We start from the raw sequence: 21,047 nt of genomic DNA, 5'->3' as shown, positions 1-21,047 counted from the left end.
GAAAAGTGTGAGGTTCAAAAATGGTTCAAATGGCTCTGAGCACTATGGGACTCAACTGCTGTGGCCATCAGTCCCCTAGAACTTAGAACTACTTAAACCTAACTAACCTAAGGACATCACACACATCCATGCCCGAGGCAGGATTCGAACCTGCGACCGTAGCAGTCGCACGGTTCCTGACTGCGCGCCTGGAACCGAGAGACCACCGCGGCCGGCAAGTGTGAGGTCATCCACATGAGAGTGCGAAAAGGAACTCGTTAAACTTCGGTTACACGATAAATCAGTCTAATCTAAAAGCCGTAAATTCAACTAAATACGTAGGTATTACAATTACGAACAACTTAAATTGCGAGGAAGACAAAGAAAATGTTGTGGGGAAGGCTAACCAAAGACTGCGTTTTATTGGCAGGTCACTTAGAAAATGTAACAGACCTACTAAGGAGACTGCCTACACTACGCTTGTCCTTCCTGTTTTAGAATACTGCTGCGCAGTGTGGGATCCTTTCCAGATAGAACTGACGGAGTACATCGAAAAATTTCAAAGAAAGGCAGCACGTTTTGTATTATCGCGAAATTTGAGAGAGTGTCACAGAAATAATACAGGGTTTGGGCTGGACATCACTAAGAGAAAGACGTTTCTCGTCGCGACGGAATCTTCTCCCGAAATTCCAATCACCAACTTTCTCCTCCGAATACGAAAATATTTTTTTGACACTGACATACATGGGGAAGAACGATCACCACGATAAAATAAGGGAAATCAGAGCTTGTACGGAAGATATAGGTGTTCATTCTTTGCGCGCGCTATACGAGATTGGAATAATACAGAATTGTGAAGGTGGTTCGATGAACCCTCTGCCAGGCACTTAAATGTGATTTGCAGAGTATCCATGTAGATGTAGATGTAGAACCCACGGCGGGATGGATCTTAGGTTAACTAAAAGAGATGGAAGACATAAGATTAGCATATTTAGGAAGGCAACGGCCACTGACACTATTATAAATGCGAAATCTTGTCAGACCAGGAAGCGTAAATGGGCATACCTCAGGGCTATGATCAACAGGACGCTAAAACTGCCACTTACCCTTCACGACGAGGTGCAAGAATTAAGCGTGATTGGACAAGTAGCTAAGGCAAACGGATATAAAGATCGTGATGTAATGAAACTTTATTACAAAATAAAATGAAAAATATGTGGCAGGAAGGAGTCAATAGAACCAGGGGGCAAGACGTTTGTTGCTATGACGTACAGTGCTGCGTTTTCCGACAGAATTGTGCAGACTTTAAAAAAAAGAAACTAAAAATTTGGTTTCATACGAAAGGTACAATTGGTTGTAAGCTACGTCATAAAGTTGACAACAGCAGCAATAAATACACTACTGGCCATTAAAATTGCTACACCACGAAGATGACGTGCTACACACGCGAAATTTAACCGACACAAAGAAGATGCTGTGCTATGAAAATGATTAGCTTTCCAGAGCATTCACACAAGGTTGGCGCCGGTGGCGACACCTACAACGTGCTGACATGAGGAAAGTTTACAACCAATTTCTCATGCACAAACAGCAGTTGACCGGCGTTGCCCGGTGAAACGTTGTTGCGTTGCCTCGTGTAAGGAGGAGAAATGCGTACCATCACGTTTCCGACTTTGATAAAGGTCGGATTGTAGCCTATCGCGATTGCGGTTTATCGTATCGCGACATTGCTGCTCGCGTTGGTCGAGATCGAATGACTGTTAGCAGAATAAGGAATCGATGGGTTCAGGAGGGTAATACGGAACGCCGTGCTGGATCCCAACGGCCTCGTATCACTAGCAGTCGAGGTGACAGGCATCTTATCCGCATGGCTGTAACGGATCGTGCAGCCACGTCTCGATCCCTGAGTCAACAGATGGGGACGTTTGCAAGACAACAACCATCTGCACGAACGGTTCGACGACGTGTGCAGCAGCACGGACTATCAGCTCGGAGAACATGGCTGCGGTTACCCTTGACGCTGCATCACTGACAGGACGGCCTACGATGGTGTACTGAACGACGAACCTGGGTGCACGAATGGCAAAACGTCATATCACCCAGTGTGATGGTATGGAGTGCCATTGGTTACACGTCTCGGTCACCTCTTGTTGACACTGACGGCACTTTGAACAGTGGACGTTACACTTCAGATATGTTACGACCCGTGGCTGTACCCTTCATTCGGTCCCTGCGAAACCCTACATTTCAGCAGGATAATGCACGACCGCATGTTGCAGGTCCTGTACGGGCCTTTCTGGATACAGAAAATGTTCGACTGCTGCCCTGGCCAGCACATTCTCCAGATCTCACACCAATTGAAAACGTCTCGTCAATGGCGGCGGAGCAACTGGCTCGTCACAATATGTCAGTCACTTCTATTGCAGAAGTGTGGTATCGTGTTGAAACTGCATGGACAGCTGTACCTGTACACGCCATCCAATCTCTGTTTGACTCAATGCCCAGGCGTATCAAGGCCGTTATTACAGCCAGAGGTGGTTGTTGTGGGTACTGATTTCTCAGGATGTATGCACCCAAATTGCGTGGAAATGTAATCACATGTCAGTTGTAGTATAATATATTTGTCCAATGAATACCCGTTTATCATCTGCATTTCTTCTTGGTGTAGCAATTTTAATGGCCAGTAGTGTATGTAGGATCTGGTGTTTATAAGATCATAAGATCAACTGCCTAGACTCTGACAGGTTTTATATTGGTCAGACAGGAAGCAATTTCCAGACTCATTTTAGAGAACATACGTATAATCGGGACAAGAACGCTTTCGGTACACATTTAGACAGAGAACGACATTCAATAGGAAGCATAGACAATAACATGAATGTGTTGCATAGGGCGCCAAAGGGGCAGTTACTGAACTTAGTTGAAGAAGTGGAGATTTATGTGCAGAGGAAACGACAACCGGAATTACTGCTGAATGAACAGAATGAGCCAGCTGCTGTGGAACCACGCGGCTGCTACGGTCGCCGGTTCGAATCCTGCCTCGGGCGTGTATGTGTGTGATGTCCTTAGGTTAGTTAGGTTTAAGTAGTTCTAAGTCTAGGGTACTGATGACCTCAGAAGTTAAGTCCCGTAGTGCTCAGAGCCATTTGAACCATTTTGAACCATGTACACACATGTATAACTTGACGATGATTTACATCAGAATATTTTAATCGTATGCATGGCTGCTATACGTGGCTATAAACGTTTTACACTTTTATATTTTATGTACCACTAGGGCTAGTTAGATTTAGCGTTAACTAATTGAACCTGTTGCTTACACAATACTTATTTTTGTAACAGACCTGAAGATGGCAGTAGTCGAAACCGGTAATAAAGTGTAAGAAACCTGTGTGATCAAGACGGAGTTGTAAAAATAAAGTACGCATTTGTGAATTGCGGAGTACTCACATATATGCAGGTGCAGACTCTTAACTGCTTTATTTAATGCCACACGTAGTATACGATTCACTTTGAATCCTCTGTAGACTTAGAACTGGAGTATCTCGGTGTAACGTGAACATGAAGAAACGGAGATACACCTCAGGGGACGAATAGTATGAGTGCGGTGAACCTCAAGACCACCAGAACCTACTCAACTACAAGAAAAATGGCTCTGAGCACTATGAGACTTGAAACGTCCCCTTTTAATAATTTTACAGAACTGTGCTTAAACTGACACACAATATTTTTTAGCGCAACGCAATCTGACTTTCACAAAATCCCTACAAAAGAATGGCCCTGACTAACATTAAACTATACCTTTCACAAATCACTAAATCACTTACCTCACAATAATCTTCGTTTCCCCCACTACTGCAATACAGCAAGCGCCACTACTGCCAGCTAAATAAAAGATTCAAACTATGGAAGGCACTAACTACTGATGGGGATGGTTAGCAAATGAAAGATATTAATAGAGAACAAACAATGTATTTACCTTGATATCATCATTTATAAATATAGCAGTTCATGACAAATTTCAAAACTCCGCCATCTCTCACCCCACATCCACCACTGCTGGCGGCTCACCTCCAACTGCCCAACGCTATGCGCTGTTCACAGCCAGCTGCCTAACACTACAATGGCGAGTATTACAACAATGCAAAGCAGCCACAGACTGCACACAGCACAGCCAGTGATTTTCATACAGAGGTGGCGTTACTAATAAAAAAACCTAAACGGCCTACTTACATAGCCCCCATGCTCCCCACAAAAAATTTTACAAATTGTTTTGGGCACTGGCCAATACATATTTGTTAAAAATTTTTTTTCACATTTACAATAGCAAAGAAATCAAATGCACACACTTATTGATACAATGTTGGTCAAAAGCTAAAATTTTCTCACAGTCCATAAAGACAGTCCTGATCGTTGATCACACTAAAATTGCCGTGTTTTTCTCAAAGTCTGAGCAGTAAAAGACAATGCACACAGACGTAGTGGATTTCCATGCAGTCTTGAAGAAGTAGTGTTGTCCTTCCAACGGAAAGACAGTGCTGACTCGACATGCAGACAGGTAATGGGCCACAACAGAGCAAACCCACAGCAGAGTCAGTCGAAGTTTTGAAGAGTATTGGTGGGTAGGTCATCACAGAGCAGACCCACTGTAGTCCTGGTAGAGATTACGGTATTGGTGGGCCACCAGAGGTGCAGACCCACTGCAGTCCTTGTAGAAATAATGGTATTGGTGAGTCATCAAAGGTGCAGACCCACTGCAGTCCTTGTAGAGATAATGGTACTGGTGAGTCAGCAAAGACGCAGACCCACTGTAGTCCTTGTAGAGACGGCCAGCAGCCATCTGTTGCGACTGTGCAGGTGCACAATCACCATCGAAGAGTCTTGCGGATAATGTAGCAAGTCCATAACCACCACTTGTGCACTCACAAAGTTTTTGGAATTGTCCTCAGAACCAGCAATGCTGTTATCCAGTCCCTTGCTGAATTATTAACACACGTGCAAACACTAACAGTCCCTACTTCTCACATATTGTCCATATACTATGACCAATAGAAACGTGTGCAGTGAAATGTAACTTACAAGTTACTTAATTTGATGACCTGGTGTCAATTACAATTTTATAACATAAGAACACAATAACAAAGGTACAAAACACATCATTCAAGAACATAACAATACAAATAACAGTTGCGGTAATAGGGGCTTTACAAAAGAATAGAAATAAACATATACATCAGTGTTACAGGAATTATGACATAATTTCATACATAAAAGATCAGAATAACTTTTGAAACATCAACTTCACACCTAAGCATTAACACAGAACAGATAAATGTCTAATCATCTTTACAAAGTAAATAACATTATCAATGCAAATTATATTTGAGGATCACAGTATTCCTCATCATAGTGAATGTAGCTTAGTATTAGAAGAAGAAAAAATTCTATGAAACTACACAAAGACAGGAAGAAAACAAATACACAAGGGTACACAAACACATAGTGGGATAACACAATGGAAAGGACAGGGTTCGTTTTCAGTGTAACTTTTGGTACTGCAGTCCAACCCAAAACTTCATTCCATAGATCTTTCGTCTTATTTCCACATTTGTTTCCACCAAAAAAATCCTATTCAAGCATGCTTTCTGTATATATATATGTTCACATATTTCTTACCTCATTATTTATTTTCCATTATCTTACTTCATCATTTATTTCCAAGAAAATCCTACCTAAACCTGTTGTCCCTAAACCCTACTTTTTTTTGGTTCATATCCTATTTCAAAATACTGTTTTGGCCAAACCATTTTCTTATAGATTTTCAATGTATTTCTTCCAATTCATCATAGTTAGTTTCTTATATAGTCTACCCCCTCTTAAGCTAACTTAAATCTACTGAGCTCAGATATATATACCAAGGGACGAGGCAATGCAGCATCACATAAAACAATTAATATAAACAGCAATGAAAAAAAAACGCAGATTTGCGAAGCAAGCAGTATTAAGAAATTAGCAAAGCAATTGTAATATTACAACTAATCTAAGGCAATGTGCAGCAAACAATAAAAATATAAAAATAAATCATTAGTAAAACTGGCTTAACAGAATAATACAAAATCAAATTCAATAACACTATGCCTGGCAAACAGCAGCAACTTATACCTAAATATGACATAGCTCAAGCAGAAAAAATAGTACACTAAAGATAACAATGCAGATAAGGGAAATGTATAATCACATCTTAATGTCTAAGTAATTAAAGTGGTGCACCACAAAAACTAATTCTACAAAAAATTACTCAGTAGTTGAAAAGAAAATTATGTATGCAGTTCCTGGTATTAGTCCCTTCTTATTGTTCTTTCCATTCCAAGAGCTCCTTTTTCGAAGAATGTGGATTACAAAATTATTATTTAATAGATCTGCAGACAGAAAATATTTATATTAGTACATCTATAAAATTTTATTTTAACCAGTGCTGCAGTGCAGCTAGAAACTAGATATTAAACAAAATGGGCAAAGGAAGGCGTGAAACGTCATTCACTAGCCATATGGCATTTCTCTCAATTAGCACGACAATAGCAATAGCCGTGAAATGTTGCGATGCTTTCTACAAAGGAACGTCAATAGCGATTATAATGGCCTCTTTTTTCTTCTACCTGTGCCGCTGGAAGGCTAATGGTTTTTTTTTGTTCAGGCGGCTGTCGCCCAGGTGTCTGACACAGCTGTGTGCCCACGACGACGTGCAGGTGGTCACTTAACTTTCGTACGGAAATATTTACGACAGCAGTTTCCGCTACAATGGCAGTCTTAAATAAAAATATTTCACAGGTCAAGAATTAGCGTTGCAAACCTGTAAAAACAAAATCCCATGAATATAACAGTGTCCAAAAAATTTTCGTCGGCATTGTGATACATTCACGCATTTACACACATTTCATAATTCTAAAAGTACGATTCTCAGTTTCCAACATACGTCTTCACAAGGCAGAGTTCCTAACCGCTACTCATTACTCCTTACCTTATTACACATATACAAATTCGTCGACGCTTCTTCAATACTTCATCATTAGATACATAGCATAATCAAATTCTTCATATAACATTAGCTTACTAATCATAAACATACCTCAACAACATAATACACATCGTCGTCGTAAAAAATAACATCATAACACCTCAGTCAAATCTCAAAATCGTCGTAGCTTCCTCCAATAGTTTCAAAACCTAAAAAAAATTCTCTGCTCATTTCAAAAGTGTCATCTGCCTCAAACGTACTTTAAAATCATGATTCCATACCAAACACATCATTCAAAGCTCACATTGTATCACAATGGTTCCGAAAAAATATGAACAGTTTACAAAGTACAGACAAAATACAATTTCATACGTATGAAGTTATTCAACTGTGTAATTACGTAAACATCTGTCACTGACGTAGTAAAAAAAATGTTTGTCTCTCTCAGTTAAATGATCTGATAGCTGTGTAATACTGTGTTGGAGAAATATGGTACCGATGTGTAAAGTTGTATAAGCAAATACCATATTAGCTAGGGTTCCTTGTGGTTGCCACACACATGGTACACAAAGTAAGCGTGTACCCCCCTGAGGATAAATGTAATTATACCCTCAGGTGTTACAAATTACAGCACTGGAATGAAATGTATCATGGAAAACTTTCTTTGTAATTCAAAAATCTTTAAAAGTAAATGTTTTAAGTATAAAATTAATCACTCAAATACGTGTCCTATAGCGCTAAATGTGCGTCTTGCTGTAAGATAATTCTGTGGAAGTGTCGCAATTATCGTCCTCCGAAAGCTCAGTTCTGCAGAAGTCAATGTACTTACCTGATGATAAACAAAAGTGAAATGCTTTGCGTATAGATATCTTAGTTATTAGGTACCTTACCGTGATCAGGAAAGTACTGTGTTGTAACGTATTGTTGTGCTACGGAAAAGGCTGCCTCCTTGTAGCTATACCACAAAAGTTACTACTAAAACATGTTTTTCTTTCCTGAAGAATTCAGAAAACTGTGCAGATATAAAACAGATACACCGCAAAAGCAACAAGATGAATTGTGTCACACATTAGTAGCGTCGTGATAAAATCGTGTAGCTGTCACATAAACTAACCACTGTGTCATCTGGTATCTCACAGAAAGTACTTTAAACCCAGAATGTATTTTCAAATAAACCAAAATGTTGCATTAAAAAAAACAGGTTATCTTTCAATAAACGGTTTTACATGTGAAATGTGGTGCAGAATGCGGTATAAGTCGGTAAAGAATACTGGAATTTTTTTTTCAAGGTTAGCGCTATGTTATTTTTCCCTGAGCCAGCTGGCGCACACGGCTGCCTGCTGTGCGGGTCAGTACCTGCCTCTTTGTTGGCGCGCGTCGTTAATGGGATTCGGAGACCGAACCTCTACAAATTCGCCTTGCCGAGAGGGCCCAGCTCTGTTTGAATCCCGCCAGTTCTGATGCAATTCAGGTCTGTCGTTACGATCACATCGTCTGTCGTCATATCGGTAGTTTCTGTGGTTTCTTTCTTGTCGGTTAAGTGGTGGAGAATTTCTCCCTGAATCGTAACTGCGCGCTGGACCGTTGCGTCTAAAGTTATTCTGTCCCTCGTAATAATAATTGTTTTGGTTCCCATATTGTCTGTTTCTCTGATTGTCTCTGTGATAGTCATTACCGCGGAGAGGTGATCTTTCGCTGTAATTATTACTACTCTGCCAACGGTTGTTATACGGGTGGTGTCTGTTTCGGTCACGATTTGTGTTGTGAGAACAGCCTTGTCGCGTCCAGTTATTATTTCTTTCATCGCGGAATTGCGACGGATGTAATCTGTAATTGTTGTGCTCCTGCGTTCCGCGATTGTCAGTGTCAATTTCCAGTTCTTGTAAGAGTCCCTGAAAAGCTTCAATGTCGTCTTTGCAACGTCCTGCCAAAATAATATGTCGCAAATGTTCAGGCAGTTTGATTAAGCAAATGCGGATGAGTTCTGAGGGGCTGTATGGGTTTGACAGGTACTGATTCTTGTGCAACATGTCTTCAAAATATTTCACAAGACTGGAGAATTCAGATTGTTCGAAATGTTTCATCATTATGATGCCATGTTTTACTCGGTCTTGTGTGGCTTGAGACCAATATGCTGAGAGGAAGGCATGGTAAAATTCTCCTTCACTATGACAATCGTGAATGACCGAACGCATTCTTACAGCTGGTTCATTCTCTAAATAGCCACACATAAACTCTAATCTGTGTTCTAATGACCAGTTGGGGGGAAAACAATGAGAGAATTGATCGAGCCACGCTTGTGGATGAATGTCGTTGGCAGAATTCTTAAACGTTTTGAATTTACGTGTAGTAATGAACAGCTTATAGTCAAAGTCATCATGTCGGCGAGTCGCATATCGCTCATTGTTAGGTCGTGTCGGCGGTTCCATCTCAAAATTCGGTGCGCATTGCCAGTTTCTTTCATAACTTCCGAAATGCCCTGTGTTATTATTTTGTGGCTGTTCCGTATTTCTAAGTCCCTCTTCCCGTGTTGGGGCGCGAGTGTCCTCTGAAATACGTAATTCTTGTATTACCTGTGTCAGCTGATCTTGTACTTCGCGGATTTCTCTTTTGTACTGTGTATTGATTTGATTTTGATTTTGTTTGAATTTTCTAATTTGTTCATACTCTTCTGTGTCAGTGAAGGCTACAGGTCTTGTGCCATTCAGATCATCATCTACCTTTGTAGATAAGTTAGTGACCTGATCCGAAAGTTCGCCTACTTTCTCCGATAGTGAACACATTTCCTCAGTGTGTTTTTCTGAACCAAGTTTCAGAGTGTCCATTTGTGTTGAAATCGAATCTACTGTGTCCTTCAAGTTTTCCTGAGTTTTTGCAAGTTGCATAACCGAATCGGTAGATGCAACTGAGTCAAATTTAGCTTGCAAGGTCTCATGATTTTCATGAACAGTAGTTTGCAGTTCTTTTATGGCTGCTTCGTGATTCTGTAGTGCATTTTCATGACGCGAAAAAATAGGTTGGAAATGCTCACAAATTTGTGTTTTTACGTCATTACAGACTTTTTGACATTTCGATTCAATGTGATGTAACTCATTAGTTAAATCCTCACGTGTTTGTTCAAGTGTGGTGTCTAACTTTTTGAGATTTTGTTCCACTGTGTCTAACTTTCGAAGATTTTGTTCCATTGTGTCTAACTTTTGAAGCTTTTGTTGTGTTTGTCCCATTTGTTGTATTAATTGTAATAACAATGCACTGGTGTCTGGAACATGTTCCTCAGTGCTTTTCGGCAGTGAATTTGCACCGGAAACATTCACATTTTGACAAGCAGAAAATGTGTCTTGACTTATTTGAGAAAACGGTGCGGATCCAAAACCTGAATCTACAGTATTTGCGAGATCGTGTCCTGTCATTTCGGATTCCTGAGGCGAGCTGTTGCCGACCGACCGATCGATAATGCTTCCCTGCTCACTGATTGTTTCACTGTCTACGCCATTGTTTGCAACCCGCTCCATCTCCCTATGCGCAATTACCAAATTACTACTTTTAACATTAGTTAATTCACTACTCTGCGGCGCTAACATACTGCTTTCGTCTTCACTGTCATTTCTCAATTTAGTTTGGAGCCTAGTGTTACGTTTTTCACACGCCATTATTGTCACAGTATTTCACACGACAACACAGAAAAACACAATTTGAAGAGCAAAAATAAGAAAACACATTAACATAGCACTGAAAATAATATCTAGTTAATTGCAGCTGCGAAATACTTGGTGCAAATCTACATGCATACCACAACTGTTTTACTGTACAACAATGAAAAACTACAACTACAATGGAAATTCTCTCTACAATTACGCGCTAGCAATAAACAAAAGCTACACTAATTACACAAACTATAAGAAAAAATCAGAAGATTCCAGTGAGGTATCCTCGGCTAAGGGTCGACATATGAAACGTCCCCTTTTAATAATTTTACAGAACTGTGCTTAAACTGACACACAATATTTTTTAGCGCAACGCAATCTGACTTTCACAAAATCCCTACAAAAGAATGGCCCTGACTAACATTAAACTATACCTTTCACAAATCACTAAATCACTTACCTCACAATAATCTTCGTTTCCCCCACTACTGCAATACAGCAAGCGCCACTACTGCCAGCTAAATAAAAGATTCAAACTATGGAAGGCACTAACTACTGATGGGGATGGTTAGCAAATGAAAGATATTAATAGAGAACAAACAATGTATTTACCTTGATATCATCATTTATAAATATAGCAGTTCATGACAAATTTCAAAACTCCGCCATCTCTCACCCCACATCCACCACTGCTGGCGGCTCACCTCCAACTGCCCAACGCTATGCGCTGTTCACAGCCAGCTGCCTAACACTACAATGGCGAGTATTACAACAATGCAAAGCAGCCACAGACTGCACACAGCACAGCCAGTGATTTTCATACAGAGGTGGCGTTACTAATAAAAAAACCTAAACGGCCTACTTACAGACTTAACATCTGTGGTCATCAGTCCCCTAGAACTTAGAACTACTTAAACCTAACTAACCTAAGGACATCACACACATCCATGCCCGAGGCAGGATTCGAACCTGCGACCGTAGCGGTCACGCGGTTCCAGACTGAAGCGCCTAGAACCGCACGGCCACACCGGCCGGCAAACTACAGGAAACTATCAGAAATTGTTTCCATGGACTATCTGGTTGTTGCCAATGATAAGGCAGTCCGTGCAACGGAATTCTGGGCAGCAGATGGAATATAAATATGCACATATATTTTGTAATCATATATACAGGGCATTTGGGGAGGAAAGGTCAATATTTTACACACTGATAGTATAGGTAATTCTGGACAAAAAATGTTATAAGAACATAGATCCGCAAATGCTTCGTTAGGGAGGTATGGGTATTGAAAGGAACTTTAATTCTGCAATATAGATGTGCAGAACGTGAATGTATACACAATACAACTAGGCCGCAACGTGATTTTCCTGCAAAACGGTGCAGGGGTACTTGCCATGTTTACGCTATGCAACCTACCACGTATTATGGTCATGTGACGCACGTAGTACAATCACCTGTTGTTTGCGCAGTTGTGCCGCGTAAGCCGCATTGTGTAGTGTACCGGCGACGTATCGGTTAGCTGTGTAGTGTATGGTGTTAGCTGTGTTTGCACAAACGCTGCTAAAAATGCCACACTTCTACAGTATTGAGGAATACGCAGATGTGGTGTACTTTTATGGCTTCTGCGACGGTAGTGCTACCGCTGCAAGAGAACACCTCAGGTCCTTTCCGACTTGACGATCACCTGATCGCAGGGTCTTTGCGAAAGTGTTTATCACTTTGCTTGCAACAGGCTCTCTTCCAAGTCGACATTCTTCGTCCGAGCGTACATGCCAACAAACTGTGCAAGAACAGGAAGAAATTATCGCAAGTGTTGAGCGAAGTCCCATTACGAGCATACGAAGAACTTCCCTGCGTATTAATGTCCCATAACACGTGTATGGGAAGCATTACACGTTGAAAACCTGTATCCATTTCACATACACCATGTTCAATATCTCCACGTTGGCGACAATGCCCAACGACTTCAATTCTGCCACTAGATAATTGAGAATAGTCATTTGCGTCCATACATACTATTCACTGACGAAGCCCAGTTTTCACGAAATGGAATAAACACACACAATAATCATCTATGGTCACGGGAAAATACACACGCTTCAGTGGATAGCAATTTACGAGTTCTTTTTGCAGTAAATGTTTGGAGCGGCATGATCGGTAACTGCGAGGGAGGTACGTGCATTTTGTGGAAAATTCATTTGTGGAACTGTGGTGGTGCGAGGGACCATCTCAACCGCAGCTGCCCTAATCCCTGTATTGGCCGTGGCGGTGCTGTTAACTGGCCTCCAATGTCACCTTTAGATTTCTGTTTATGGGGTTGGATGAAAATAGAGGTGCACAAACTGAAGGCAAATACACGAGATGAACTGCTTCGTCGCATCATGAACGCTGCTGAATTGATTAGGAACCAACCATAATGCAGGTAACAAGCATGTTGTAATGCATTATGTACCAAATGCATAGTAAATAAATATTATGTAAAAATGTGTAAAATATCTATAGGTACTTCTCTCTAACATTGTTTCCAAGAAACTCATCTTACAGTCCAGTTGTATTGCGTATACGTCCACGTTGTGCACATCAATTTTGCAGAATTAAAGTTCCTTTCAGTACCCATACCTCCCTAACGAAGCATTTGCGGACCTATGTTCATATAACATTTTTTGTTCAGAATTACGCTCTCACTGTGTAAAATATTGACCTTTCCTCCACAAACACCATATATATATATATATATATATATATATATATATATATATATATATATATATATATATAAGATGATGTGACTTACCAAATGAAAGTGCTGGCAGGTCGACAGACACACAAACAAACACAAACGTACACACAAAATTCTAGCTTTCGCAACCAACGGTTGCTTCGTCAGGAAAGAGGGAAGGAGAGGGAAAGATGAAAGGATGTGGGTTTTAAGGGAGAGGGTAAGGAGTCATTCCAATCCCAGGAGCGGAAAGACTTACCTAGGGGGAAAAAAGGACAGGTATACACTCGCACACACACACATATCCATCCACACATACACAGACACGAGCAGACATTTGTAAAGGCAAAGAGATCCCGATATATATATATATATATATATATATATATATATATATATATATATATATATATATATATATATATATATATACTCCTGGAAATGGAAAAAAGAACACATTGCCACCTGGGTGTCAGACCCACCATACTTGCTCCGGACACTGCGAGAGGGCTGTACAAGCAATGATCACACGCACGGCACAGCGGACACACCAGGAACCGCGGTGTTGGCCGTCGAATGGCGCTAGCTGCGCAGCATTTGTGCACCGCCGCCGTCAGTGTCAGCCAGTTTGCCGTGGCATACGGAGCTCCATCGCAGTCTTTAACACTGGTAGCATGCCGCGACAGCGTGGACGTGAACCGTATGTGCAGTTGACGGACTTTGAGCGAGGGCGTATAGTGGGCATGCGGGAGGCCGGGTGGACGTACCGCCGAATTGCTCAACACGTGGGGCGTGAGGTCTCCACAGTACATCGATGTTGTCGCCAGTGGTCGGCGAAAGGTGCACGTGCCCGTCGACCTGGGACCGGACCGCAGCGACGCACGGATGCACGCCAAGACCGTAGGATCCTACGCAGTGCCGTAGGGGACCGCACTGCCACTTCCCAGCAAATTAGGGACACTGTTGCTCCTGGGGTATCGGCGAGGACCATTCGCAACCGTCTCCATGAAGCTGGGCTACGGTCCTGCACACCGTTAGGCCGTCTTCCGCTCACGCCCCAACATCGTGCAGCCCGCCGCCAGTGGTGTCGCGACAGGCGTGAATGGAGGGACGAATGGAGACGTGTCGTCTTCAGCGATGAGAGTCGCTTCTGCCTTGGTGCCAATGATGGTCGTATGCGTGTTTGGCGCCGTGCAGGTGAGCGCCATAATCAGGACTGCATACGACCGAGGCACACAGGGCCAACACCCGGCATCATGGTGTGGGGAGCGATCTCCTACACTGGCCGTACACCACTGGTGATCGTCGAGGGGACACTGAATAGTGCACGGTACATCCAAACCGTCATCGAACCCATCGTTCTACCATTCCTAGACCGGCAAGGGAACTTGCTGTTCCAACAGGACAATGCACGTCCGCATGTATCCCGTGCCACCCAACGTGCTCTAGAAGGTGTAAGTCAACTACCCTGGCCAGCAAGATCTCCGGATCTGTCCCCCATTGAGCATGTTTGGGACTGGATGAAGCGTCGTCTCACGCGGTCCGCACGTCCAGCACGAACGCTGGTCCAACTGAGGCGCCAGGTGGAAATGGCATGGCAAGCCGTTCCACAGGACTACATCCAGCATCTCTACGATCGTCTCCATGGGAGAATAGCAGCCTGCATTGCTGCGAAAGGTGGATATACACTGTACTAGTGCCGGCATTGTGCATGCTCTGTTGCCTGTGTCTATGTGCCTGTGGTTCTGTCAGTGTGATCATGTGATGTATCTGACCCCAGGAATGTGTCAATAAAGTTTCCCCTTCCTGCGACAATGAATTCACGGTGTTCTTATTTCAGTTTCCAGGAGTGTATATAGGGTGTCCCAGCTATCTTGTCGACCCAAAATATCTCTGGAACAATAACAGCTATTGGAAAACGACTTTCACCGGTATCAATGTAGAGCTGGCGCCCATGAATGTACATATTTGGAAACATTCTAAAACGAAAGCATACGTGTTTTTTAACACAAACTTATGTTTTTTTAAATGGACCTCCTATATTTTTTCTTCAGCAATCCATAGCATGACAAAGCACATACACAATGGCGTTGATTTCATCGCAATATTCCCATTACATTCCGTGATATTGAGACGCGAAGTTGACGCATGAAACACCCGACATGCGCTGCTAGCGCACGTCCTGAGGCTCAGGCGTGAACCCCATGCTGCCCGTAATGGCAGCAGGATTGCAGCAGACCGTATTATTCGTTTCGGACCTCTTGATAAGTGTGGAAGTGTGATTACGCATGTCAATCACATCGCGATTACGGGCAGCATGGGGTTCACGCCTGAGCCTCAGGACGTGCGCTAGCAGCGCATGTCGGGTGTTTCAAGCGTCAACTTCGCGTCTCAATATCTCGGGATGTAATGGGAATATTGCGATGCAATCAACGCCATTTTGTATGTGCTTTGTCATGCTATGGATTGCTGAAGAAAAATATAGGAGGTCCATTTAAAAAAACATAAGTTTGTGTTAAAAAAAATATGCTTTCGTTTTAGAATGTTTCCAAATACGTACATTCATGGGCCCCAGCTCTACATTGATACTGGTAAAAGTCGTTTTCCAATAGCTGTGATTGTTCCAGAGATATTTTGGGTGGACAAGATAGCTGGGACACACTGTATTCTGGACACGTATACATAAATAAATAAATGAATACTTTGAATTTTCACTTAGGCATGTTTTGAGCTTACAACATGTTATAAAATATCTTATTGGCCTTAGTGTTCGATTTCTCTTTCGTAACTTTAAAATTTTATTTCTTTCCTCTTTTTAGTATCTTACCTCTCCTTGACAAGTAACGTATTTCATAAGTGAAGACATAATGTCTGTGGGGACCGCAACCAGTGGAAATGTAGTAGAAAAACTCGTGACCAGTGAAACAGACGTCGTTTTTCATTGCTCTCAGAGACATTATTCAGTATCTTCGGTTACGAAACATGAGAGCAAGTCGTGAGTCGTGGTGACCCGCATCAAACCAGTCAGAAGACTGACAAAAATCCTTGAAAATGTTAAAAGTACACAGGTCGCAATCGACCTGACAGTTTCGGGTCTAGCTGAATCGTCGGTACCGCCGGCTTTGAGCTGTGACGTAGTACTGATGAGGCGGGTGACGTCATTCATCATCAGAGATTAAACGTTATCTTCAGTTGCCACAGTTACGTGCGAAACCAGCTGTAATAGTTTACGCGATCTTGCAATTATTTATTAATACTACGTTTTCCCTTCGTATATACACTCCTGGAAATTGAAATAAGAACACCGTGAATTCATTGTCCCAGGAAGGGGAAACTTTATTGACACATTCCTGGGGTCAGATACATCACATGATCACACTGACAGAACCACAGGCACATAGACACAGGCAACAGAGAATGCACAATGTCGGCACTAGTACAGTGTATATCCACCTTTCGCAGCAATGCAGGCTGCTATTCTCCCATGGAGACGATCGTAGAGATGCTGGATGTAGTCCTGTGGAACGGCTTGCCATGCCATTTCCACCTGGCGCCTCAGTTGGACCAGCGTTCGTGCTGGACGTGCAGACCGCGTGAGACGACGCTTCATCCAGTCCCAAACATGCTCAATGGGGGACAGATCCGGAGATCTTGCTGGCCAGGGTAGTTGACTTACACCTTCTAGAGCACGTTGGGTGGCACGGGATACATGCGGACGTGCATTGTCCTGTTGGAACAGCAAGTTCCCTTGCCGGTCTAGGAATGGTAGAACGATGGGTTCGATGACGGTTTGGATGTACCGTGCACTATTCAGTGTCCCCTCGACGATCACCAGTGGTGTAGGGCCAGTGTAGGAGATCGCTCCCCACACCATGATGCCGGGTGTTGGCCCTGTGTGCCTCGGTCGTATGCAGTCCTGATTGTGGCGCTCACCTGCACGGCGCCAAACACGGATACGACCATCATTGGCACCAAGGCAGAAGCGACTCTCATCGCTGAAGACGACACGTCTCCATTCGTCCCTCCATTCACGCCTGTCGCGACACCACTGGAGGCGGGCTGCACGATGTTGGGGCGTGAGCGGAAGACGGCCTAACGGTGTGCGGGACCGTAGCCCAGCTTCATGGAGACGGTTGCGAATGGTCCTCGCCGATACCCCAGGAGCAACAGTGTCCCTAATTTGCTGGGAAGTGGCGGTGCGGTCCCCTACGGCACTGCGTAGGATCCTACGGTCTTGGCGTGCATCCGTGCGTCGCTGCGGTCCGGTCCCAGGTCGACGGGCACGTGCACCTTCCGCCGACCACTGGCGACAACATCGATGTACTGTGGAGACCTCACGCCCCACGTGTTGAGCAATTCGGCGGTACGTCCACCCGGCCTCCCGCATGCCCACTATACGCCCTCGCTCAAAGTCCGTCAACTGCACATACGGTTCACGTCCACGCTGTCGCGGCATGCTACCAGTGTTAAAGACTGTGATGGAGCTCCGTATGCCACGGCAAACTGGCTGACACTGACGGCGGCGGTGCACAAATGCTGCGCAGCTAGCGCCATTCGACGGCCAACACCGCGGTTCCTGGTGTGTCCGCTGTGCCGTGCGTGTGATCATTGCTTGTACAGCCCTCTCGCAGTGTCCGGAGCAAGTATGGTGGGTCTGACACACCGGTGTCAATGTGTTCTTTTTTCCATTTCCAGGAGTGTAAAATTCTATCCTGGCTTGCCACTTGCTTTGAGAGACTGAGGCTAAGTTTGAGTGTTAATCCTTTATTTTATTTCGATTGCCGCCATGTTTGGCTACAGGTATTGGTATCGCATTTTGGATTTTTTTTTACACTGATGTCCGGTTTTTAGCTCTTTTGAATGGTATAGGTGTTTTATGTTTGCCTATGCAAGTTAACTGATGTTTGGGATGCGTACGAAAGTTAGTTCGCGCTAATTTTATGTTTTTTTGCGCCTTTGAAACCGAATGTTGAATGGTATTTCTGTGCTTGTTCCGTTTCGCAGATTTGTCTACGACCGAATCCGGTAATCCCGCACAGTTGCTAAATATGTATGGCTCTGGACAGACGCCCTAATCTAGGCTATCCACAGGAAATATGTCAGGACGCGAGTTTCGACTCCTCTTTGCGACGTGGCCCACTTTTAAGACATGGAAATAGAAATTACAATAAATCATACAGAGTATGGATGACAGAGACTGCTTTGTTATCCTTTTCGTTTTTTATTGTTTTTAAAACTCTTATTAAAGTTTTGTATACAGTACAATTACAAAACTTCAGAAAGTACAGTAATTTTCGTTTCTTGGGTACTGTGTTGTAGACCAAGAGTACATACTGATTTCCTGAACTACCAGCTGTGAAAGGGCAACAGAATTTGCCACGCGGAAAATTTGTCTAATTCTTTAAATATCCTGGTATATAGGTAAAACTGACTGTGGGGAAACACACACACAAGGGAGAGAGAGTCCCGTTAATGTGAACTAATTGGGACCAGACCTTGTTCGGATTACCGATTTGTTCGGATTAGCCGGAATTACCGTGACGAGTTTCTAGAATTAAGTATACAAAGCAGATAAGTAGGTACACCATGGCAACAAATGGGGAACAAGTGTGGGAACAATGGCTCCCTCTCACTCCCTGCTCTTGCTGTTGTGCACTGCTGCGACCTTTGTAGTGTCTGAGGTCAGTGCACTGCCACTTGGCTAGCGAAGTGCTTGGTTATGTTAGTTATCGATCGCTGGCACGCATGACACTTCGTTCAGCTGAAATGGTGTACGTATTTTCGTCATGAGTGAACGGAAACATACAACATTAACTCTTAAAGAAAAACTGAGTGCTTTGAAGCGGATAGACAATGGTGAGAATGTATCTAAACTGGCAGTGGAACTGGGTGTTGATAAAGAAACCATTTGTGATTGGAAGAAGAACGGAGTGAAGCTTGAAGAGTCCTGTGCAACGTCTTCGGGAAAAACACTCGAAATTCGGCAGACTTTGGAACAGTCCCAGTACGATGAAGTGGATGAAGCTATTTTCGTCCGGTTTACGCCGGAAAGAGAAAGGAGCACTGGTTCAGGAGAAGGCTGTTCACCTGAATAAGTTAATGAATGATGGTAAGTCTTTTAGTGCGAGTATGAGTTGGTTGGACAGACTCAAAGAACGTCTTGGAAGCCGTCAGCTAACAATTACTGGAGAGTTCTTCTGACCGTGATGCAGCGAAGGAATACTTGCGTGAGTTTGAAAAACTGATAAGAGAGAGAAAGTATTCTCCCCAACAAATTTATAATGCTGACGAGATTGACCTTAATTTTAGGGCATTGCCAACAAAAAACCTGGCATCAAAAGCAGAAGACCATGCTCCTGGTTGTAAAATGTGCAAAGATCGTGAGACTTTATTAGCGTGCAGCGATCTGCCTTTAATGCTGATCGGCCCGGAGCTTTTAAAAACTGTAACAGATGTCCCTGCCAGTATATTAACGCAACCAGAAAAAGGCATGGATGGATGGTAAGCTGTTCAAAGAATGGTTTCACGGCCAGTTTGTTCCCTCTGTTCGAAGGTTTTCTAAGGAAAATCATCTATCTCCCCGCGCAGTCCTTTTGACTGATAACGCGCCATCTCACCCCAACACCGAGGAGATAACGTGATGGTGAAATTGTGGCGAAGTTTTTGCCACCGAATGTTACACAACTTCTACAGCCCATGGACCAGGGCGTATTGCAAACATTAAAACTGGTTTACACAAAACAATTTTTAAGAATGCTGATCCAAGATGATAGCATTCTTTTAGTGGACGAAATAAAAAAAGACCAATGTGAAGGATGTTGTTTAATGGGCCGCTGAGGCATGGTACAATATTTCAGAAAATACTCTGAGAAAATCGTGGAGAAATCTCTTGAATTTCAGGACAACCTAGTTGAAAATGAAGAGGAAAATCTACTAGAAATGCTAGAGACAATCCCTGCATGTGAAGAAGATAGTGAAGGAGACGTTGATGAGTGGATGGCAGCGGATGGGGCATTATGAAGAACCTTACTGCCGCTGATTTAGTTGCTGACTCAAGACCAGGAAGAAGTGGACTGCTGTGACAGAAGTGAGAATGAGAATGAAAGCGGAAAAGGGGAGCTGGTGCTACACAGTGACGCAGCAGAAGCCCTTCACCTTGCACTACGTTATTTGAAGCAACAGTCCACTGCTACACCTGCCGATTTGATGTTATGAGATGATGGCACGACTTCGCGTGATGTAACAGACTGTCTCCATTACGCTAAAAAACAATGACTGTGTTTTTGTCATCTAAAATGTAGGGATAAAATGTCCGCTGTATTTTAGTAAGTTTGACAGCGTTTCTTTCATTGTTACGCATTGTCTGAACCTAATGTTTTCTTGCCAATTTTTCTAACACATGTTTACTGTATTATGTAAATTAAAATAGTGTGTATGTACAGCAGTTTACCGCACAGTTTTCCATACTTACAAGGGGAGGCCGTCAATTGTGAAATTCAGATTCGATTGATACTGCGCATAATAAAAGCTCATGGCCAGAGGTGTAATGTGGCAAAGCACCAAGATGCACTTCTCAGCCGTTGTCGAGAAAATCGACAGTTAAAAGAAACCGTTGCGGTGAAATACTCTCTACGATTAATAATCTTCTACAGCGTCGTGGCGCTAAGCGCTCGGGTTCGTAATCCGAAGG

This window comes from Schistocerca nitens, chromosome 12 (genome assembly GCF_023898315.1).
Source record: "Schistocerca nitens isolate TAMUIC-IGC-003100 chromosome 12, iqSchNite1.1, whole genome shotgun sequence".
Taxonomy (NCBI): Eukaryota; Metazoa; Arthropoda; class Insecta; order Orthoptera; family Acrididae; genus Schistocerca; species Schistocerca nitens.
The sequence above is the reverse complement of the archived record's forward strand: the minus strand, read 5'-3'. Positions refer to the sequence as shown.